The 23,658-nt window shown below is 58.0% G+C and overlaps 1 protein-coding gene across 1 annotated transcript in view; it reads left to right on the top strand.

Annotated features, from left to right (window-relative positions):
- The first annotated feature begins 8,918 nt into the window (after window positions 1-8,918).
- LOC114219742 (semaphorin-4D) overlaps window positions 8,919-23,658 on the top strand; it is an 83,518-nt gene continuing 68,778 nt past the window's right edge. The window contains exon 1 of the mRNA XM_088019176.1: window positions 8,919-8,982. The gene's annotated coding sequence lies outside the window, so the exon portion shown is untranslated. The remainder of the gene's footprint in view (window positions 8,983-23,658) is intronic.

The raw sequence follows: 23,658 nt of genomic DNA, 5'->3' as shown, positions 1-23,658 counted from the left end.
TGCCTCTTGCTGGTGTGAGCCGAGAGCCCGAGGAAGGCCTTAGTCTCTAGAGCCCAGGCATGGGGAACTGGGAAAGACGGGTGCACATGAAGGGGCCGTGTGGCCACATCAGGGCCCAGAGATGGGCTGACCACCGCATCCTGCCCTCCCCACATCCAAGCTGCCAGCCTGGGCCATGTGGGCCATCTCAGAGCCAATGGAGCACCAGCCTAGGGATGGAGAAGCTGAGGGAGGATCTGGTGGAGGCAGCGAGACCAGTGAAGGTGTGCAAGCTGCAGGGGTGTCCGCTGGTCCTGCCTCCACCCCTGCAAACATAGCAGCCTCTGTGCTTCACCCCTGCCTGCAGGGCAGTGTGGCCTAAGCTGACCCACACAGTGTGGGGGAGCCTGGCCCCGGACTCTGTCGTGTTACCCCCTCCCACAGTCTGGGGGAGTCCAGCTGAGAGCCGCTGCCCACGTTCGCACACCCGGCCCCGGCCCGCGCGAGGCCCCCACTTACAGTTAGCCCAGGAACCTGTCCGGCCCCCTGCACCTGCCATCCTCGCTTTCATTCCCATGGACGACAGACATCCAAGTCTGACTGGATACCTGGGAAGGCCGTCCACCGCCAGAGAGGAGCCGGCTGACTGCAGAGAAAACCTGACACCTCGAGGGACCAGAGAGAATATCATGCACCTTCCAGCTAGCTTCCTCAACACTGAGAGCGACGGAAACCATGGAGGGGAACAAAGTGCAACTGAAAAATTAAGTGTTTAGGAGCAGCATAGAGGTATCCTTAATTAGAAATGCATTTGTGAAAATGGGACGGATTGATGGCTGGAGACACGGGTGCTCGGAGGTGTGACTACATGAGCGTGGTGGCACGTGGACGCAGGATTCCTGGTAGTTATTCCCACGATCGCTACCCAAGTCGCTTTTCTGTCCGTCTGGAAGTTCTCATACGAAAATGCTGGGGAAGAAACGATCAATCAGGGCGTGAGAGAAGAGTTGACGGTAGCTAAAAGCAGTCAAGGACATTTGGGCGCTGGAAATGGATGCATGTCGCGATGTGCAGGCCAGGAGAGCAAAAGTCAAGAGTCAGGATGGTCTTGCCGCAGAGCTGAGGAGTCTTGGGCATCGCGGAGCCCTGAACGCGAAGACAGGGGGAGGCCGGTGGCTGGGGCACTGGGTAAAGTGTAGGAACCACGTGCCCTCCCCGTCCTCAGAGACGCCAAGAACAGGGGAGGGCAGGGGCATGGAGGGGACCGGCCTGCGGGTGGTGGGCTGACCCCTGCCTCTGTGCCCCACCTCTGTCCCCGGGGAAATGCACGGCCACAGAGGAAAGACAGAGGCGTGGCGGACCCCTGCCTGAGCGTCACACTGCGGGTTCTCGGCCACTCGTCAGGACGTCCGGGCTCACGCCCAACAGCAAGCCCAGGGTCGCCGCCAGGGCACACTTAGAGCGGAGAGAGAGAGAGACACAAACGAATCACCTGCACAGGAGAGACGACCTGACCAGTCCCAGTGGCGAACTGGAAGGCCATCCCCGAGCCGCCAGCGAGTGTCCACCCCAATTTCACCATGAGCACACCTCGCAGAGCCTCGGGGCCCCCTGGGGGTGGGGGCACCCCCCCAAAACGAGGGAGCCAGCCAGGACGGGCAAGATGTGGGTCCACGGAGCAGGGATCAAGCCAGGACAGAGGCAGTCTGGGGCCAGGACCTCAGACGGCGGCCCAGGGCTGCCAGGCCAGGAGCCGCGCAGGAGGCAGCATGTCTCCGGGAAGAAACGGGGTCACAGGTAAAGAATGGCCTCAAACTGACCAGACAGAATACCTCTGCTGGGTGGAGGCGTGGGCTCCGGAGGAAGAGCCTTAGAAAGTGCAGGAGAACACAGGGGAAGCTTTGGGGCAACCACAAACGGGGCGCGTGGACAAGGGACAACAGCAGAGCCCACCTGTGCCCTGGGCTGGGGACATCCCTCTGCAGCCCACGTCCGTGGCCCGGGATGCCATTCCCGTCCCCGGTACGGTTCTGGCCGTCACCCCCCTCTGCAGGCATGATGACTGCTGACGAGTGATCACACACATGTTCTTCCCACATGCTGTTTTTATAGACGTCAACCCAGAAATGTCACAGTGGAAAAAGTAACCCCCTGGCAGGTGGATGGGCCAAAGAGAAGGTGAGCGGGCGAGAAGGGAAGCACAGGATGTCAAGGGGTGCTTGTCTCTCATCTCACTCGGCGACACCACCGGGAGCGAGGGGAGAAGCACCCCGTGAGCCCGGCTTTGGACAATAACAACATGTTCTCTAAACTGTATTCTCCAATATGCTGTATTCAGCGTATCCTCTAAACTGTAGCAGGGACCAGAGATGTGGGCAGCTGGGGGCTAAGTCATGTCTCGTGCAGAGACGCCATCAGCCCCCATCCACGGCTGATGAACCAGGAGACAGAGTGCCTTCTTCTGGGCAGCCGCCGGCATGGAGAAGGGGGTTTTCCACAGCTCGGAATGGGAGGCAGGGTGAGGAGTGTTTTTAAGTGTCCCTCAATGTTGTTGGATTGAACCGCTTTTTCCCCTTGTGCGCATGATTTTAGGAGGAACGAAGCCGAGCTGGGCGCACCCGCAGCAGGGTGGATGGCAGGTAAAGTTTAAATCCGACAGTCCCACTTTTAAAATAAATAACAGACAGCGAGAGAGAAACTGAGACCAGATCTTGTAAAGAGCACGTGCATATTTACGTGCTTGTCTGAGGGGGAGCCGGGGCCAGAAGAGAAAGCCCCAAGGTGCTCAGGCTGCACGCCCTGGAAGGTGGGGGGACGGAGCGCTGGCCGTTCCCGCTTGGTTTGCTTCGCGTGCATCTGTGTGATCGTTCTAAAGCCCGCGCGGACCAGATCTACACGCTGCACACAGGCTTCCTTTTGGAGCTAAGCCTTTCCCTACACTCTCCTTCTGCATGTCTGCCTCGCTCTTGGATTTTGCCTCCAGAATAGAAAAACTCACCTTCATTTTGGTGGTAACTCCATCTTAGCGAACATACTCTCTTTCAAAATGACTTTGGCTCCATTGAGTAAAATACCAGACAAGCACTTTGCCAGCAAGTGGGGAGAGCGGGAGTTCATGGTGGGCACCCTGCTCCTGAGGGAACCAGGCCGGGGGCCAGGCAGGGCAAGGCTGTCCCCTGGCCAGAGGGGACGCAGTGAAGAGACAACTCAGGAGGACGGGGCCGGTGAGGAGGCCTCAGGTTTTCTCTCTTGCAAGAAGCCAGCTCTGGGTGCTGTCCCATCCCTGACCAACCAGAGGGGAGTCTGGGTCAATGAGTTTCCAGCTGACGAACTGGTGGCCAAGGCGGGTGCGAGGCCGAGGGGCGGCCGCGGTCCCGGGGCAGGTGGCTTACCCGCACGCGATCCGATCCTTGTCCGTGTCTGCACAAAACCCCTGACACGTCGGTGTGCCAAGAGGCACACGTTCAGGAAGCCCGGACGCCACGGTGTAGATCCGGGCACAGCCACTGAAGAATAAACACAAGCCACCGGACCTGGTTCGGACCATCACCTTCCTGGACAAGGAGGCCAGCGCGCCCGGCCCACATGTTTGTATTGTGGAAGCTCGAGCCCTGGGCCGTCAGGGGCACGGCGCCACCCACCAGCATCCTCTGCCCCCCAGGCTTGCTCCCATCGGGGTGGGGGGATCTCGACTTGACGGAACACACTGACTTTTGCTGTGTCTACCCCCAGAAGAGGGACTGCCCGGTTACAGAGCATAGGCCCATCCACCTCGGAGGTGCTGCTAAGCCTATTTCCGACACAGCTGTACCATCCGTGCTCCCGCGTGCTCGTCCGCGCAGGGTGCTGTCAACTTTAGAGTTCTAGTGGGCCGGTCGCTGTGCACGTACACTTACGATGATGATAATCACACCAGAGCGTGTGTGCCAGTTCCCAATTGTGCACACTCGTGTCCAGTTTCCCCTTCCTTCATGCAGTACGCGGGTAGCCGGGCATAGTCGCCCAGCTAGCGAATGCATGCCCGAGCGCCCCTGCAGCTCCCGGAGGCCCCGGGACCAAGTTCTGGCCAACGCTATGGGACAGAGCTGGTGTGTGCACTTCCTGTCCTGCTGAGTTTATGAGCATGGCCTTCCTCCCTGCAAGTGGAGGATGGTGCTTCTGGCCACGGACGGTCTGCCTGGCTACCTCTGGCAGTGTCATATAAGAAGTAAATAGATGGCTACCTTGGTGAAGCTGCTGTATTTTAGGTCTCTTTATTACGGCAGGAAACCGTGCCTCCAAAGGAATGCACTCTGATTACACATTTGCCCTCTGGTTCTAACGCAGCTGGACGCGTGCTGGTCCTGTCTGCTGAGGACCATCTGTTCACGAGGGCGCTGCTCCCACCCAGCCCCGAGAGGTTCTGCGAGATGCAGGACCATACCCTGCCACAGGCATAGGCAGGTGGCCCAGGTCTGACCAGTCATGGCTCCCCAGCCTGTTCGGGGTTATAAGTTCATGGGTTGGGCCAGAGACCTGATCCAAGTCTTTCCATCAGACGCGCCGTAGGGTGAGAAAGAGTCTTTGTCATTCTTGTGGATTGTGGCAGGAGAGTGAAACCCACACACAAGCGGAACCAGAGGCCATCAGAGACAGGAGACGAGGAAGACCAACAATGGCTTCTCAGCCCCTGGATCTAGCTGTACCTGCAGCCCCTCTACAGGTAAGTAAGCCAAGATTGTAGCTGAACTTCAGTCACTCGCCACTAAGAGTCCCAACTCCTCTGTTAATAATAAAATAAACATGTTTGGGAGCGATTTTACATAAGCATTGTGCTAAGTTCTGGGCATCTGAAGTCTGGGGATATGCTTTAAAATTCATAATCTGGGGAAACTTTGGAGGGTCCGAGCAGATGGAATGGATGGGGAAAAGGGGCAACATTTTCACCCCCCACTAGCCTCTACAGGACATTTGGCATTTCCTTCGAGTGTCAGTGAGGCAACAGAGCCCAGCCCCGGCAGCAGGGTGTGTGACCTGCCCCCTGGCAGAAATCACAGATAAGCCCGCGTCTCAAAACACCAGCAGCTCTTTCCTGCTTCCAAATTGCTGGTTATCAGACCCGCTGCTCCAGTGTGTTACTCAATGTGTAAACAAAGCAGCAAATGGATCACAGTTTAAACAATTCTGATCAGCACAGTTCAGTATAACAGGTTTGCTTTCTAATCTTGCATTTTATTTTCCACGTTTTAAAACCATTATTCCGAAAAGAGGTCAATAGAGGTCACTAAGCTCTGGAAGCTCAAAACGAAGACAGGACCGAAGAGGAACATACCAGGGAGCAACAGTTGTGGCCCCCGGTGTGGCTGTGGCGGACAGGTGTGCAAGGCGACGTGGCCAGAGGAGGGGCGCTCTGCCTGCCCTGGGTGCGTCGGTCGGGCTGGAGAAAGAATGCGGGGCAAGTCTGGGTGGTTAGTAACGCTCCACAGGGCCTTGCCAGGAGGCAGGGGCCGAGGGAAGTGTTGAGGCTCGGCAGCCAGCGAGGTAGGCGGCTGTGGGGGGCCGGGAAGGCATTGCTGGTGCAGGTCAGCCAAGGACGCAGCTCCAGGGAAGCTAATGGTCAGCTAGGGCAGCACGCCAGTGGTCTGTCTGTTCTGCCGTCCCCGATCTCCCTCCACTGTCCCCTGGTTGCAGCTGGGGAACTGCTGGGCGGCTTGTGCCCTCCCTGCTCTGGGGAAGGTTCCCCCTTTGTGTGCATGACAAAGCAAGGCCTCATCAACCAGGATGGGAGCTTGGGGACTTGGGAAAGAGTGTGAAGGCTAGATGATACTCCTTCACCAGAGGGAGTTTGTACTTTGTGGTCTGACAGCTAAAATACTGTGGGGTGCTGGGGACAATGGTGATGGCTCAACAAGGCTGCTGCCGGAATGCAGCCTTCTAGAAAAGAGCCCTTCCATCCCATGTGGTCCCAGGAGGGCCCTTCCTTTCCAGCTGAAGAGGGTGCTCTGACGATGACCCCGGGGACCCTTCCTCTGAGGGGGGCTGCCGGGAGGTGGGCCTTGTGTGGGGCGGGAGATGGATGGTGCGGGGTGGAGTGGCACTCATGCACATTGTGGTTGCATCCAGAAGACATCTGCCTGGACCTGGCAGTGGCTTGGGCTCCCCAGACATTGCCTCGGCCCCCGAGGGCCTGTTTCTGCAGGGCCGCTGCTTCCCTTTGCTTGACAGCCGATGTGCTAAGGCCCGGGCTGGGGCTGCACCTGCTGGAGCTCAAGGAACGCAAGGCACATGGTCTTCTGGAAAACCCTTCCTCCGGTGCTCAAATACTCCCCATGTGGCCGTCTTAAAGCTGCTCCCAGCGAACGGCATCCATGTTCTGCTGCCCCAGGAGGCAGGGAGACAGAGAAGCGGGTGTCTGTCCTCAGGTCCATGCCGGCAAGGGTGGAAGCCGAGCATAGCCCGTGGCGCCGGGGCCGCCGCACAGAGCCTCCATGCATAGTGGATGTAATATCATCTACGCAATCATCATGCTTGTCCCCACAGAGAGGGCGTCGGAGACGTGCAGAGACACCCAGGAATCCCATCAGTTTGCATTTGTGGAGAAGCTCCAGGACAGATCGGTGGATGAGCTGTCACCGATGTGTGTCAGATTAGCATTGGGGGAGGGGTGCGGAGGGGGGTCAGAGGTGACAGAAGATTGCCAGCCTGTGCCCCAGGCTCATTTGACTGCTCTCATGTACGTGTGTAGGTCGTGCCATGATGGAATGGGAGCTGGCAGCAACAAGAACAAAGAGACAAAGTGGGTAACTCGGTGTGACCTGGGTGAGGCCACAGCAACAGGAGGCCCTCCAGGGGCTGGGGGTGGGAAGCCAGCCGCGCTCACCCTGAATCCGCCCCTTTCCCCAGACGTACACAGATGAGGAAACAGGCCGGACAGGGTTAGGGCGTGCGGTGCTGAGGCTCAGGGTCAGGGCGCTAACGAGTCTCTGGCTTGCTGGGCCGTCCTCTGCCCCTCAGAGTGAGTGGGACGGAGTGCAGGGCACGGGTCTAGCAGCTGGGAGCGGCTCCTGAGGTCACCCAGTCAGGCCCCTCCCGCAAGCTCCCGCGGTGGCCCCAGGACCTGTCTAGACACTGGCTCTGAAGGACATGCTCCTCCAGGGACGGCGGCTCCTGGGGCAGGCGGGTCTGCCAGAAAGCGCTCACAAGGAGCGGAAATCTACTCTCCAATCTCATTTCCACCCGTCTGTCCTCCTTCTGCCCTTCATAACCCCACAGGGTAATCCTTCTTCCCGGACGGTTTTGCAAATATTTGGATTCCACCATCTTGTGCTCCACACACGTCCATTCTTCAGGCTGACGTCTCCTGATGTGTCGACCTCCCTCCCACGGCCTGCTGGTGGCCATCCTTGGGCACCAGGCAAGGGCACCGTGTTCCAGAGGTGTCCAATGAGTCAGGAATAAAGGGGAGCATCCCCCTCCCATCTCTGCGATGCTCACAATTCTGGATCCTGAGAGTGGGTCCCTGCTCCGGGGCAAGGGATGCTGTTAAAACAGCCCTGCCCTAATCTCTTCGCACCAGGTTTTAATCACAACGGGATGGGGATCTAGATTCACAGCTCCTCTGACCAGAAGGAGCTTGGAAAGGACTTCTCCCCACTTTCCTGTACAGTCACCCAGCACCAAACCTGGAGCACACAGCGTTGGGGAGCTACCCACCATTCTCTCGGCAATGCCCAGCCAGGCTCGGAGCCGCCCACCGTATCCTCACCTTGGGGAAGGCAGGATGGGGCTCCCAAGGTCACCTTGGAAGCATGGAAGGCAAGAGGAACTGAAGCCTCTGAGATTCCAGGTCGTGAGCCCCGCCACCACCACACAGAGGGAGAGGGGGTGAGCCCACACTCACCCCTGCCTGCACCCTCAGCACTAGCTTCACCGTCTTAGCCTTTGCCGGCCCTTGTGGGTCCACGGGTCCTGAGGCCTGGCTCACGGGGAACTCTGTTCCTTCCTCTGGACAGCATCCCTCAGCAGACCTGATGGCCCAGCCAGCCGCCTTCCCAAGGTTACCTCTCCCCCCAGGGCCGAAGGGAACAGTCTTCAGGGGCCACCCAGGGCCCCCCACACCCTGCGTTAGTACAAACGTGTCACCAGGGGCCTTACTGGGAAACGGTTTGCCATTTGGTGTAGAAGACAGTGAACACGTGGCAGACACTTGGCGCGGAGGCCCAGAAGGGCTTGGACAAACCTAGATTGGACGAGGTACCCGCCCACCTCACTCTGGGAAAATGCAGGGGGTCTGTTTGGAATGTTCTTGCCCGAAGTCAGACTTACTAAGAAGCAAAGGAACAACCATCCTGGGAGCCCACACGGTCAGTCCACACATTTGTGCTGGGCAGGTTCCCAGCAGAGTTGGCAAGAGAGCCTGGGGGCGCAGGAGACCTTGGGGATTTGGGGGGCCTGGAAAGGGTGCGGTCAGCCCAGGCTCCCAGAAAGCACAGCTGGTCCATTAGCAGGTGGTGAGGAAGGGGGGTAACCGGGCCCTTCGTCGGAACTGGTGCTGGACCCAGCAGAGGCCTGGCCAGGGCAGGGGCAGCCTCCGGGGCCCTGCGGGGCGAGGAGGAGGGAGGCAGAGAGGGGAGGCGGGCGGAGGGAGAGGAGCAGTGGAGGAAGGTGAAGAGAGGGGAGGGCAAAGGGGAGGGAACGAGACGCGGGGGAGGAGGAGTCTGACGGGGAGTCGGGGCGGGGAGGAGGCGGCGGCGGGAAGGGGAGGCGGGGAGCGGAGGAGGGGCCTGCGCACCGCCCCGCGCCCTCCCTCCCGCGCCGGCCTCCGCGCCTTCGCGCGCCGCAGCATCCCCGCGCCGCCGGGCCTCGCCGCCCCTCCGAGCCCGGCCCGAACCGGCCCGCAGCCCCCGCCCCGCCCCGCCCGCCGCCGCCGCCGCCGCCGCCGCCGCCGCCGCCGCCGCCATTCCTGCGCCCGCGCTCGCCCGGCCGGGCACTGCCGAGACGCGCAGCCAGGACGCGCCACGCCAGGTAAGGGCCGGCGGGCGGCGGGAGCGCGCGGGCCCGGCAGGTGCGCGGGGGCGGCGGGACCCTCCTAGAGACCCCGGGCCCCCGATAGTCCCCCGGAGCCTCCACCCCGCCAGACCCTCCCGGAGTCTCCGCCCCGGAGCCCCCCTGACTCCTCCCCGGACCCCCGGACCCTCCCCGGAGTCCCTTCCTTGGACCCTCCCAGAGTCTCCGCCTGAGAGCCCCGGGCCCCTCCCAGGACCTTCGGGACCCCTCCCCTCCCGAGCACCCTCCGGGCCCGGCGCGCAGGTGGCTCCGGGGGCGCAGGGCGCGCAGCCGATCGGGGCTGCGAGCGGGGGCGGCGCTCAGACCAGGCCCGCCGCGCCCCTGGCCATTGGGCCCGCGCCGGCTCCGGCCACTTGGGCCTCGCCGGGCTCCGCGGGCTTCTATTTCGGTCCGGAGGCCGCGGCCCCAGTGCGCCCGACCGGAGGCGCGTACTCAGACAGGTGGGGCAGGTCAGGGCCCTGGCGGTGAGTGCTGCAGGCCTCGGCTTCCTTCAGGGTTTCCGCTGCGTGATTCTAGAACAGCCAAGGGGAGTCAGCAGCTTTAGCTGGGGCTGCACCTGTTGCAGCCGCCTAGTGAGCGGCGGGGAGCCGAATCCCCTGGGGTTTTGCCAGTGCACACATGGAAAGGAGAGTTGGGTGGTGGTCGTTGTCTTCGTTTATTGGATTTAGTGTTGGGGTGCGGGGGGTGCGTGTGACTCTGTAGGTGGGCAGTTCACGGAAAATGAGGCCTGTTGTCAGGGGCTGGGCCCTGCTCTCCAGCCCTGTGCCTCCCAAAGTTGCTCTGCTTTTGTTTTTAAAAGCTTCCCCTTACCTTGAGCATGGCCAGGCCCGTGGGTGGCCAGGCCGCTGTAGGCCAGGCCCGACCGCTGCAGGCCAGGCCCGACCTGGGGCTGTGGCCAAGCAGCTGGCCCCCCTGTTCCCGAGTCTATTCAAGTCCACCAGGCGCCACGGAGCGGAAGTTTCCTTTGCCGGCGGTGAAGTGACATCGTGGGCTGTCACCTCATATCTGCCCAGGCCTGGGGCCAGCCTGCTGGTGGCTTGGGCACCGTTATTTGGGAGTGTTTACTGTGTCCCAGAAACAGGCTGCCTCAGCCAGCGCTGGGGCCAGGATTCTGGTGGAGATAATGCCCCAATTGTCACTTGAACGGTTGGTGTCTATGCACATCGTCTGCAAAAATAGAGAAGAATAAAGCCGGCCTGCTCTGAGTACTCCAGGCACCGTGTGCTACCAGGGATAAAGCCTCAGGATTGAGGGGATGGTGAGGGACTCACTGGCTGTTTCTGTGGCCAAGGACTGGCCCTCGGGGAGCCAGACCCTCGCTTCAGGCTGGAAGTGTCTGTGGTACACGCAGCAGGTGAATGAATGGAAGGAAGGAAAGCTCATCAGTGACAATGGGAGGTAGCTCTGCTCTACCACTCCGTTGCAGGACCGTGAGCTGGGGGTGGGGGGGCTGACCGACTCCCCACGATGAGCTTTGCCATCTGTTTGCCTCTGAAATAGTGCTGTTGAGTTCCTCTGCCCACCTTCTGCCCAGACTAGCATTTTCTGTTGGAAAATGCAACTTTGCAGAGCCCCCTCCCCTGGTGACTGGGGTGGCCTGCTGGCCTTGCTCAGGCCCTGGCGGGCAGTGCACACACCCGAGCTGGGGTGTGGGGTGCAAGGCCACGCTGCACAGCTCTCCAGCGGCTCTGGGGCACGGGGCGGTGGGGTGAGGGGAGGCAGGGAGATGACCTTAATGACATCATTCCCTTGTGATCCCCGCCATGTGGGTTATCTGAGGCGGATTTCATCTTGAGGGCCTTCCCCACACCAGGCAGGGATGTCTAGGCCAGTCTTGGGAGTGCATGCTAATGGCCGGCTCCAGTGCCAGCCCATAGCAAAATCAATAACGCATTGCAAAGATCGTGGGTCCTCTGCCTCTTCCACACCCAGTGTGGACGGGCCCAGGCCTCCGGCCCCTCCCTCTGGGTCCCATTTCTGGTGTTGAGGGAGGAACAGGCAGGGCTGGGAGGGTGGCTGCAGAGCCTTCTCCTGACGCCGTGTCCTGAGTGGTGAGTCTGGGACCTGAGCCCCCCGGTCGGCAGCTGGGACCCTGGTCCCCAGGCATCCCCACTGCTGGCTGGGGTAGGCCCCTGCTGCTGTGGCCAGGGATTCGCTTCCCGATTGTTCCATAATTTACAGTGACTTTCCTCTTCGTCTAAGAATTTGCTTGGTTGGAAGAGCTGCCAGGAGGTGAGGTGGCCGGCAGGAGCTCCGAGCACCCCCACGCCCCCCGGCTCTTCCGGGAGCAGCAGTGGTAGTCTGTTAAGTGGCTGGGCGGTGAAGCTGGCCGTGCAAAACCCTACAGATGAATTTGCTGTCGGCTGTTAGGGGTTGGTGCTGGGAGAAAGGCCACCGGCTTCGCAGTTCCCAGCTGGGAGCAGTTGCTTCTCTCTGGCCCCATCACCATGGCAGAAGGGAGACTAGAAGAAGGAAAATGGCCGAACAGAAGGGATGGGGGCACCGGGGTGGGGGGGGGAGGTCCCCTCTGCCTCGGTCTTAGGTCTGCCCCCACACCACCAGGCTGGGGCCATCTGGGGACGTCTTGGGGCGTCGCCTGAGAGCAGGGCCGGTCAGGCAGGCTCGTTGGCAGTGGAACCGGGGCTCAGCTCGCAGCAATTTCCAGGCTGCCCGTTGTTGGTGGGGGTGACACGGGGAAGCGAGGATTTAGTAGGAGGAAATACCTGCTGATTCGGGAGGGTGCGTAGTCGGCCTTTGCCTGGAGAGGGGGTGGCGTTTGTTGGCACAACAATTAAGGTGATTTTGGGGCTGAGCAAGTAGCCCATCCCAGTTCCTTGAGTGGCTCAGTTTCAGCTTGCCTGACCCTCCCCGAGCGCCGTGCCAGGGCTGGCTCCCTGCGCCGGCTGCCACTCGGGGGCTTTGAAGCAGCCTGGGGCATCCAAAGTCTGGGTGCGCCTCCAGTGGGGTAGGGACCCTTCTGTGGTCTAAAAGCCTCAGATGCTGTCCATGAGGGCGCAAACTGCACCCTCTGCCTGGGCCACTTCTGAGCACCTCCCCGGGACTGCGGGCTCTGGACAAAATGCAGTCAGACCAGCACTTGATTTGCCTCAAGAATCATTCTTTTAAAAAGTTATGGTGTTCATGAGACAGTTGATATTTGTTATGCAAGTGATGATTTTAAAAGAATGGTCATATTCCTTAATAGCAGTGCTGTGGTCATGCTGAAATGACCTGTGAGCCATGGACATGGGAGGGTGTGCAGAGGAAGCAAGAGAGCATTTGGGGCCTGGTTCGCGTCAGCAGGTGGGAGGTGGTTGGGTTGGGAGGGGTGGCCTTGTCCAGGGGTGGTTGGGTCTGGGGGAGAGTACCTCGTTAACCCTCATTATTCAGTTCTGTCCACTTCCTTTATTTTCAAAATACTCCATGATAAAAAGTGTACCGTAACCTAAGAACCGCATGTCCCCTCCCAGAAACATGCCAGAGGTCCTTCAGCTCATGACACAGTGCAGAGGTTTCCTTCAAAAGAAGTGCCAAAACATGAAGTGAAACCACTGCTTCTTCATGGAGAATGTATAGAAGGAGCCGGTTTTCGTGTGCATACATGTCAAAAGCAACCTCGACAGGCACATAGTGTTTGTTCAACAGATAATTGTGGAGTGCCCGCTGTGGACAGCAGGATCTGCTCCAGGCCCTAGGGTGTGTGTGTGTGTGTGTGTGTGTGTGCACATGTGTGCATGTATGCATATGTATGTGTGTGTGTGCTGTGTAAGTGTGTGCGTGTGTGTATACGTGCTGTGTGTGTGCGTGTGTGTGCTGTGCGTGTGTGCATGTGCGTGCGCATGCTATGTATGTTTGTGTGTATATGTGCTCTGTGTATATCTGTGTGTGTGCGTGTGTGCATGTGCGTGTGCTGTGTATGTTTGCGTGTATGTATATGTGCTGTGTGTATACCTGTGTGCATGTGTGTGTGTGTGCTGTGTGTGTGCATGCTGTGTATGTTTGTGCGTGTGTGTATATGTGCTCTCTGTATATATCTGTGTGTGTGTGTGTGCTGTGTATGTTTGTGCGTGTATGTATATGTGCTGTGTGTGTATACCTGTGTGTGCATGTGTGTGTGTGCTGTGTGCATACATGCGTGTGTGTGTGCATATGAGTGTGCGTATGCTGTGCATGTGTGTGTGCGTGTGTGTTGGAGGAGGAAGTGTGCATATGTATTGGGGGAAGAACAAAGGAAGGGATGAAAGAGGAAGGGGAACTACTTTTTTCCCTTCTATGTACTTCTGTTCAGTTAGTTGCTTTTGTAATGGAATTGTTTTTTTTTTTTAGTCTGAAAATTAATGTTTAAGAAGGGTTTCTCCATTAGGTAATACAATATTCTATTCTAAATACTCCAAGTTTCTACATCTAAATTTATTACGAACAGGACTTGATTTGTAGAAATCCGTGCTCCTGCACACCGTACTAGGGATGACGTGGTTTACGTGAGGCGCTCTGGAGTTAGCAGTCACTGGCCCTCTGAGCAAATGCTCTGTGGGCCGTGAGGACACAGACATGGGCACCTTGCCCTCGGCAGCCAGGGAGACCAGCCCCAGACCCTGAGCCTCGAACGCCAGCATGTCGCCCAGCGAGGCCAGACCTTGGTAGAGGTCGTCTGTGCTCTCCTGGGGCCTGGGGCCTGGGGCGGTGGGGGGGCCTCAGCTCAGACCCACCCCGGTCCTGGTTCAGGTGGAGAGGCATGTCCCCCTCTGTGGCCCAAGAGCAAACGCAACCTTGTCCAGAGCCTTGGCTGGCAGGGTCCCCCGACGGGTGGCGGTGCAGCCCCGTGGGCAGGTCCACTCATTCTCTGTGCTGGCTTTGTTTCTGTTTTCTCTTAGTAGAGGGTATGTTAAGTCACTTCACTAACCAAAAAGCGTAAAGATGGTGAGTCTGCCAAGTGGAAAGCACAAATGGCTTGGGATCCTAAGGGTTTTTCCCCTTATTTGCCTAGTGCAAGACATTCTAGGAGCTTTAACCACCGGAGTAGAATTTGCTCTGATCCCGCATTCGGGTGGTGTTTGGCTCTGCCCTGTGTGTGTTGAGGTGGGTGCTCTGCCCACACGCTTAGGCGCCCGCACCGCGTGTCCTCTATGTGGCGAGGGAGGGGCCCGCCCCCGGTGGCGCTGCTCCGAGCCCGTGGTCCAGGCTGCAAGTCTGCGGGGCGAGAGCCGCCTGCCGTCGCTCGGGACCAGAGCATGACGTCTCCCCTCATGGGGGGCCCACCAGCCCCTCACACATTCGTCCGCCGAATGGAGGACTTTCCCTGGCGGCGGTGTGCCGAGCGCCCATCACAACAAGAAGCCGAGGCGCTGAGGGCCGGGCCCGCGGGGCGCTCCCGCCAGGCTGAGGGAGAGGGCCGGCCGACGAGGGGAGAGAAGTCAGGTTCTGTCCCACGCGGGGCCGTGGTGGCGTGTTTGGGATTCGAAGTCAGGTGGCCAGAGGGCGGGAGGGGCGCTGGGGTCGGGCCACGTCCCCATGTGTGGGAAACATGGCGGCTCATGGGCGGTGCAGCAACAGAGGAGGCCAGGGGGACCCCGAGACTCAGGCTCAGACGACCGGACGCAGGGTGCAACTGGATCACCCCGAGGTGGGGCCGTCGCGGGCGAGCCCTTGTGGGGAGTCAGGGAGGATGGCCGCTCTCCCGGTCGTGCCTGTGAGCCCGCGCCGTCCACGTGCAGGTGTGAAGAGCTTGTGGGCTGGCGAGGCTGGGGTGTCAGCCCGCTGCTGGGGCAGAGATGGAGCTTTTATCCTGTATTTTGTTTGATTTTATTATTTTGAGAGAGCACGAGAGCGGGAGTGTGAGCACGCACACGCAGACGGGGAGCGGGTAGGGGCAGAGGCAGAGAGAGAGAATCCCAAGGAGACACGACGCTGAGCGGGGAGCCCAACGTGGGGCTCAGCCTCATGACCCTGAGATTCTGCCCTGAGCCGAAACCTCGAGTCGGACGCTCGACCCACGGCACCACGCTGGCGCGCCCAGGGATGAAGCTTTTAAAAGCTGCGAGTCAGCACGGGACAGCCAGAGGTAGGGAGAGGAGAGGACACCCGAGGGACCGTGAGCGGTGGCCGGTGAGGCCGGAGGAAGGCCGCCCAGCCGGGGGGTCCCGTGCGGTGAGGGCTCAGAGCTGACCCCAGCCACCCGGAGGAGGCTGGCCGGCTGAGGTGGCATGGGGGCGTGTTCGGCCAAGAGCTCAGGAGGCAGGGAGGGGGGTCTGCGGCCCCTGTTTTGCGAGCTGGCCTTGCGGGGGGGCCCGGTCAGTGGGGTGGGGGGCAGCCAGGGTGATGTCGGGGTCTGGGTCCTGAAGGGAGGGACAAGCCGTGAAGGCAGTGGGGAGGTGGCTCTTGCCGGAGTCCTCCAGGTGGGGGAGCCGGCCAGCCCCGGGGGGTCTCCCCACCAACTCGCAGTGTGGCCTGCAGCCTGCGTGCACTGCACCCCTGCTCGCCACCCCACCCCCCTGCCCGGGGTCTATGCACAGGAGGGGCCGGGGTGCCAGAGGGCGCTGTGGCGGCACAGGCGGGAGCTCACGGGTGGTGGGCACCGGGGGCGCTGGAGAGCTGTCCACCGGGTGCCTGGGCAGGGTGGGCTGCCGTCTGACAGTGCTGGGCAGAAGAAGGGAGAGGGGCAGGTCCACTGCGGGGCGGCTCTGCCCCGAAACCGAGGCTGGAAGTGGGGCCCCGTCCTGGGGCTGTGTGGCCGCAGGGGGACTGTGAACATTCCCTCTGGCTGTGACTTGGCATCTGCCACAGGTGGGCCCGGGCCACCAGGGAGGACCTGGGTCTTGTGTAGGACAGTGAGTTCGTCCCGGGGCACCTGGCCACTGGCTGAGAGCAGGTCTGTGAAGGAAGACGTGGCCTGCAGGTGAAGGGGAGTCCTCGAGGACTTCCGTGTAGGATGGCCCTGGGACCCCGCAGCCCCCCCGGGATATCTGCCCAGAAGAGCCGAAGACCGGCATTTGAGCCAAATGCTGTGTGGGACTGTTCACAGATGCACACGCAGCAACAGCCGTGAGTTGGGAGCCACGCAGGTGTCCGCGGTGGATGAATGGCTGGGCGGACGTGTCCCGCCACACCGGGACAAAGCGCTGACATGCTACATCGCAGATGCCCCTGGGAAACATTGTGCTAACTGAGCAGGGACATATTGTGTGATTCCGTCTACGTGAAATGTCTGGAATAGACGGGTCCGCGGAGACCGGAAGCGGTCAGGGGGCGTGTGGCTGGGGGAGGGGTTGGGGGGAGTTCATGCGAGTGGGGTTTCCTTTTGGGGCAAAGAAAGGGCTCTGGAGCTGCATCCTGGTCTTGTTTGCACGGCGCTGGGAACGTACTGTGTCACCACATGGTACGCTTTAACATGGAAATGTTACCTTGTGCGTGTTTTATAATAAGTGGTATGAAGCAGGGCTCCTGGGTGGCTCAGTCTTCCTCTGGCTCGGGTCGTGATCTCGGGGTCCTGGTCTCCCAAGTCCAGCATGGGACTCCCTGCTCCAGGGGGAGCCTGCTTCTCCCTCTCCCTCTGCAGCTCCCCCCACCCCCCGGTGCTTGACGTCTCCCTCTCTCTCAAGTAAATAAACAAATCTTTAAAAAAAGATTTTTTAAAAAGCGGTAAAAAGCGTGTGCGTTCATGTGCGCATCTTGGTGTGGAAGTGGGTTTTCCTCCTCCTGGGTAGCTGCGAACGAGTGCACCTGTAGGGTATGCAGTAAGCGTCTGTTATTTAACTTTCTGAGAAACAGGCAGACTGTTTTCCACGGAGCTTGGATCATTCCCCGTTCCCGTGCTGACGTGTGAGAGGACAGTTTCCCAGCCTTGCTGTCACTTGCTGTCACCGTCTTTAATTTTAGCTCTTCTAAATGTGTTACGTGCTGTATCCCCGAGATTTTAGTTGAGCAGCTTTTCCTGGGTTTATATGTAAATATTCTGTGAAGTACCTGTTCAGATCTTCTGCCCACGTTTGAATGGGGTTGTCTTCTTATATTTGGGTTCTGAGAGCTGTTCACGTGTTCTGGATTCAGATATGTTGCAAATATTTTCCCTGTCTGTGGCCGCCTTTTTATTTGATTAATGACATCTTTCAAAGGGCAGATGTTTTCGGTTCTGATTCAATACCGTTTTATCGACTGTTTTTAGCCGTTTGTGCTTTTTGTGTCCTGTTTACGAAATTTTTGCCTAAGGCCTAGAGTCATGGAGATTTTTCTCCTGTGTTTTTTTCTGAAAACGTTAATGGTTTTATCCATTTTGTTGAGATCTGTTGTCCATTTTGAGTTCGTTTTTAACGGGAAAATGCCAAGGATTGAGGTTCATTGTTTTCCATATTAGATAATCAGTTCTAGTACCGTTGGTTTAAAGACACAGTTCTTACCGTTGGATTCTCTCGGCATCATGTTTGGATGATGTAGTACCCGAGCTTATCGGTGTGGCTCTGTTTCTGGACTTGATTCTGGCCCATTCTGGATTGTTCCTTGTCGGCCCCCCAACCTCTGTGTCTCCATAACTGTTGCCTTATGAAAAGTCTTGAAGTTAGGTAGTGTGAGCCTCCCAACTGAGCTTTGTTTCTAGATGGTTTTGTCTAGTCTAGACTCTTTGCATTTCCATATGAATTTAAAATCCTCTTGTCAACTTCTATAAAAACACTTGCTTGGATTTTTGACTGGGATCACATCAACTCCTTAAATCAATTTGGAGAGAATTGACATCTTCACAGCACTGAGTCTGTCAGCCAACGAGGTGGGCCATCCCCCCATCCACGACCATCTCCCCCATGTCTCCTAGTGGTGACGTGCAGAGGCCCACATAGAGGTTTTATACATATTTTGTCAGATGTATTCATAAGTACTTCATGTTTTTTAATGTTATGAATGGATTTCTTAAAGTCTTACTGTGCAATTTATTGTGAGTGTTTACAATTGATTTTTTTTATTGCTTGTTTATTCTGTGACCTTTCTAAGTTTACTTATTTGTTTGAGTAGCTTTTCCTGTAACCCCTTAAGATTTTGCACATAGATAATCCTGACAGTTGTGAATAGGGACCATTTACTTCTTCTTTCCAACTGGAATGCTGTGTCTTTTTCTCCTTCATTCTCTTGTCTGGGACCTTCAGTACGCTGTTTCACCCAAGTGGTAAAAGTGGACATTCTTGCCTGTTCCCAATCATAGGAAGAAAGAACTTTATGCTTTTTCATGAAATACGATGTTAGGTGAAGATTTTATGTGGATGCCTTTTGCTGAGAGTTTTTATCGTAAATGGATGTTGAATTTTGTCATATGCTTTTTCTGTATCTATGGAGATGATTGTATGATTTTTCTTTCTTTTTCCTAAGTATGGTGAATTATGTTGATTAATTTTTGCATGTTAAACAGCCTTGCCTTGGTAGCACAGACTCCAGATGGTCGTGAAGTATTATTTTTCCTACATATTGCTAGATTTAATTTGGTACAGTTTTGTTAGGGACGTTTATAACTGTGTTCATGAAAGGTACTGTGTTCTTTTCTTGTAGTGTCTGTCTGCTTTCGGTATCAGAGTAATGTTGGCCCCACACAATGATTTGGGAAGTATGTATTTATTATTTTTTTAAAGATTTATTTACCTAATTTAGAGAGAGCACGCACAAGAGCTTGTGAGCTGAGGGAGGGGCGGAGGGAGAGGGAGAATCTCAAGCAGACTCTACTGAGTGCAGAGGCCGACATGACCTGAGCTGAAATCAGGAGTCAGATGCTCAACCGACTGAGCCACCCAGGTGCCCCTTTATTATTTTTTTTAAAAGAGAGCTTGTGTGGGAGCATTTTGTTTCTTCCCTAGGTGTGTGATAGAATTTACTAGTGAAGCCACCTGGGGTGTTCTTTATGGGGAGGTTTTCAAGTAAGAACTCAGTGTCTTGACATAGGGCTACGAAAATTTTCTGTAGGTCGGTCCTGGTGTTTTGTGTGTTCCAGGAATCTGTCCATTTCCTCTAAGTTGTCCAACGTGTTGGAATAAAGTTGCCGCATAATATTCCTTTATTATACTTTAACGTCTGTAGGATCTGCATGACGTTCCCTCTTTCGTTCTGAGCCTGGAGTCTTCCAGTGCCTGGCGCCCCAGCCATCCAGCCATCCGATCCCCGGGTGGGAGGGAGGACACAGACCAGTGGTTTTGACAAGCTGCTCAGGTTATTCTAACCTTCCGCCAGACTTGAGAACCTTCCAGGTGGAGGAAGGAGGGATTGGGCTGTGCTTCCCGGTGTCCCGCAGGTGTCCCAGCGCAGGAGAAGGCAGATCTGATCTGAGAGAGCAGAGCAGGATGTGGGACCCTCAGTCTGAGCGCGGGCTCTGTCTGGAGGAGGCCAGCAGGCGGCAGCCTTGGCGAGGGCGTTGGGCTCCGTGCCCGCCTTGGTGGAGCCCGCGGCTATGGAGGGTGCTCAGGACGTGCCTGACCCTAGAGTGCAGCGGAGCGGGGGACAAAGCCTGCTCTGCTGGGGGGCGGTTTGTGTTGTTAAGTCCGGTTTACTGACAAATAGTCTGTCTACAGCAGAAGTCGCCCCGCGTAAGGCCCTGCCCTGTGAGTTCTGATGCAGTCATGAAACCACCACCAAATCAGGATATGGAAAATTTCCTTAACCCTGCAGACTTCCTTGTGCCCTCTGGCTCTTGTTGCTGAGGCCTTGGGCACCGTGAGGGCCTGTGTTTACCCGGGAAGGAATAGACGGTGCTTTCGAAAATACTGTATCTGCACCGAAGGCTCCCTAAAGCTTGGCTTTAACCCGGACACTGAATTCCACGTGCGTGTCCCAGCTCCGTGTTTGGCGACAAGGGATCTTTCACCGTCCCTGTTCCTTGACCCACAGCCCTGGAGCCGTGGGTGCGTGATGGGTGTCGACATGGCTCCCGTGGGGTCCCTGGTGCTTGTCTCCCGTGTCCGAGCTCTCTAGAGCACATGGGCGCACACACACGCACATACACGGATGTCCCGAGAGCCCGGCCCAGTCTCTGAGGCCTCTCATACCTGCCGTGCTTGACAAGCAGGCGGGTGTTTTACTGTCTGTTGTGCTTTTAAGTGGAAAACATGCTGAGGGAAGTGGGGCAGCCGCCTCGGCCCCTCCCACGTGGGTGAGGGCCAGCTCCTGGAGCGGGAGCGTGTGGGGCCGTGGGCGCTCAGGACAGGTGGGCTGCGGGGCGGGCAGTGGGTGCAGGCTCTCCTCCCGCCTTGGCCTGTCACCTTCGCCCTGCCCGGTGGGCCATGGGGTCAGCCGGCGGGGGCCGCATGATTAAGGGGTAGGACAGTGACAGATCCCTTGTTGGTGAGCGTGGACCTGGGATGCGCGTGGATTTGTGTCGTGTGCAAAAACAAGCTTTAGAGAGGTTTCAGTGCATTTATAATATTTTCAAAAACTTTTTATTAGAATATTAAAACTTCACCGCAATCAGGAAGCCTGGCTGCTTTCCAACCCTGAGAGTGTCTCACGGGTAAGACGTGCATTTTATATGGTGACCAGTGCACATGGGTGTGTGTGCGTATGCGTGCACACACGTGCACACAGGCGTGCATGCACGCACAGCGCACATGCACATATGTGCGTGCACACGTGCGCACAGGCGTGCCTGCACACGCATGCATATATGCACGCACACGTGCGCACAGGCGTGCATGTGCACACAGCGCACATGCACATATGCACGCACACGTGCGCACAGGCGTGCATGCACACAGCACACATGCACATATGCATGCACGCCTGTACGCACATAGTACTCGTGCACATATGCACACATGTACACACACATATGTGTGCACACACATGCGTACACACACCCCTAAAGCCAAAGTTTTCCTCAACAGAGCACTCACCCCTAGCTACACACAGTACTTTTGGTATGTGTTCAATTGCATCTAATTTAAAAGTTGTTTCTATTCACCCCCCAGTTTGAAAAACACCCCTCTTTGATGTTTGGCTCTGTGTGTTACTGCATGGATGTTTTAACACTTTGGCAGGATGCAAGCTGTGTATTTCATATTCTCGTGCCTGAGACTCCCTCCTTCTTGGTTTCTCTCTGTCTGTGGCCAGGATGAGGTGGGGCCTGGAGCACAAGGGGCCACAGCCCACCATGGGACTGCATGCTCAGGAGCCACAGGGCTGGGAAACTGGGTCACAGCAGAGTCCCTGAGCTGAGCAGGCAGAACTGGATGGCTGGCATGTCTTTGAAACCCAAGGGAGTAGCTTGGGTTTCAAATGTGGGATCCTACCAAGTCTGCTGGCTCCCTCGGGCCTTCTGTGTGGGGGCCCACAGTCCCCTGGCATAGTGGATAAGACCACCCTGGGAATGTGATTTTTAAAAATAGATACTGAGGGCCAAGGTCCTGGAGAGCAGCCTTCAGGGAAAGGCAGGTCCCTGTCACCTGCAGTGCCCACCTGAGACTGCCTGAGCCAGGGGCGTGGGCTTGCCGTGAGCAGGAGAGTGAGCACCGTGTCCAGGGAGCAGGTCTCTTTGTGCAGTGGGTGACCAGCTCTGCACTGTCACCTTATTTCCAAAACGAGGGAGAACCAGGAGGAATGCCACCCCTCATCCCGGTCAGAGAGGAGGCAGCAGGGCAGTCGAACCAGATGGGAAACACAGCTCCATTCACTGCCCACCGCCGGTGCCCCGACTGCTGGGCAGCGCGAAGAGCAGGAGCCTAGCTCCTGGGACACAGACATGGCCTCTGAAAGCGTGTCTGCCGGCGGCGTGGCCACGGCCCGAGGCTGCCATGGAACATGGGGTGCTTCCCTGGGACGTCGGAGGTGGGGCGATGCTGGTGAACGCCCTGCGGGTCTCTGCGCCTCGGAGGTGCAGGTGCCTGTCTGCTCAGAGCCGAAGGGGACGTGTCTTCGGAAGGAAATGGGGCTGCAACCTGTGGTGTCATGGTTGTCCTCACCCACAGAGTGACCCACGTGTGACCTGACGCTGGGCGTCCTGTTCTGGGGCAGCAGGACATAGAAGTGCCAGCAGACAGACGGTCACTTGCCTTGTGAGCGCCGTGGCGGGAGAGTGCATCCCAGTGGCTTCCACCAGCTGAGGCCCCTGCCCACGGCCACTCCTGCTGCTTCGTGGTGGGTCCCTGCCCAGCTTGGGGGTGGCCTGTCCCCACTTCCTTTCTGACTTAAAATGCAAGGGAAGGGCACGACCAACAGAGCAGCTGCAGTGGCCAGCAGAGACCTCAGGCCGTCCTGTTTCTCTCTCTCTCTCTCTCCCTCTTCCTTCCTTGAGGAGATGTTTGCTTGTTCTACAGTAACGTGCACACAGCTTGTCTTTGCTCTCCAGTGGAGGAGCCCCTCGTGTGGTGCCCAGAGCACCCTCAGCCCCGTGCCCCGAGCGCCCTGCTCCCCTGAGCTCCCCGCTCCCAGCTGGTCTCCGCAGAGGGGCCGTCGAGCTGGGTTTCCCTTCGTGCAGCCTGGCTTCTGCAGCACGCACCCCGGGTGTCCCTTGCTCCTGTGTGGTGTTGCCCACCTCCCAGCCCGCACCGTGCACCACAGTTTCTGTGCCTGCCATGCAGTTGGCTTGGTTTCCTCCCGGGCCGTTATAATGTGGCCAGTGATGGTGCACGGAAGAATGCCTAAGAGACAGCCGAGAGCTGCGTGGGGAGAAAGGCTGTGGTTGTAAATCCACCGAGATGCTGTGTCTGTCCTCCCCGTGGGGCAGGTGGCCTCGTGCCCACTTGGAGCCTGGAGCCCTGAGATGCCAAGTAAGGGGCTGATGGCCCTGTGGCCGCCATGCTGTGAGGGGGCCCGAGCCCCCGGACGGCCACACGGGCCCTGCAGCCGGCAGTCCTGGTCTCCGCGTGCTCCCTGCCAGGGCCTGGCGTGGGAGGGGACCGGCCTGCCCGTGATTGCCGCCCTTGGCCCTTGGGTCCCCCAGCCAGGGCCCCCGACTTGGAGCCAGGATGTTGGGACTCCTGACCCACGGAACCGCGAGCATGGTAAGCACATCGCCCAGAGTCTGGGGTAGTTCATTATGCCGCGTAGTGGCCGGAGAGAGGGCGGTGGCTTGGGGTGGGGCGGGTGGCCTGGGGCACGGGTGCTGAATGGAACCGCACAGTGTGGCCCCGACAGGTGCCATGAACATGACTCCCTGCGTTCGTCCCTCATGTTTCACGGTCTGCACAGCAGGGAGGCCTTCCTGCCTTCTGGTAAACTGACAGGGAAGGAAGGGTGCTCACACCTGAAGTGTGCACGCAGGTGATTCCCCAGGCTGCTGTAACAGGGCATCGTGAATGTGGTGGCTTCGAGAACAAGAATTGACACCCTCCCAGTTCCGGGGCCAGAAATCCAAAATCAAGGCATGGGCAGGACCATGCTCCCTCCAAGGACCTAGGGGAGGGTCCTTCCTGCCTCTTCCAGCGTCTGGGGGCTCCAAACATCCCTTCGCTTGTGCCCAATCTCTGCATCCTCAGACGGCTGCCTTCTCTGTGTCTGGGTCTCTCCTCCATGTGTCTCTGGTGAGGACACTTGTCCGTAGATTCAGGGACCACGCAGATGACCTAGGATGATCTCGTCCTAACTCCATGATGTTAACCTAATTATGCAAGGACGCTTTTTCCAACTAAGGCGGCGTCCACGGGCTGTGCGACCTGCCGGAGCACACGGAAGGCC

This window comes from Eumetopias jubatus, unplaced genomic scaffold, assembly GCF_037043125.1.
Source record: "Eumetopias jubatus isolate StellerSeaLion01/CBP00866 unplaced genomic scaffold, mEumJub1_p1.0 scaffold_15, whole genome shotgun sequence".
NCBI classification, from domain to species: domain Eukaryota; kingdom Metazoa; phylum Chordata; class Mammalia; order Carnivora; family Otariidae; genus Eumetopias; species Eumetopias jubatus.
The sequence above is the reverse complement of the archived record's forward strand: the minus strand, read 5'-3'. Positions and strand labels throughout refer to the sequence as shown.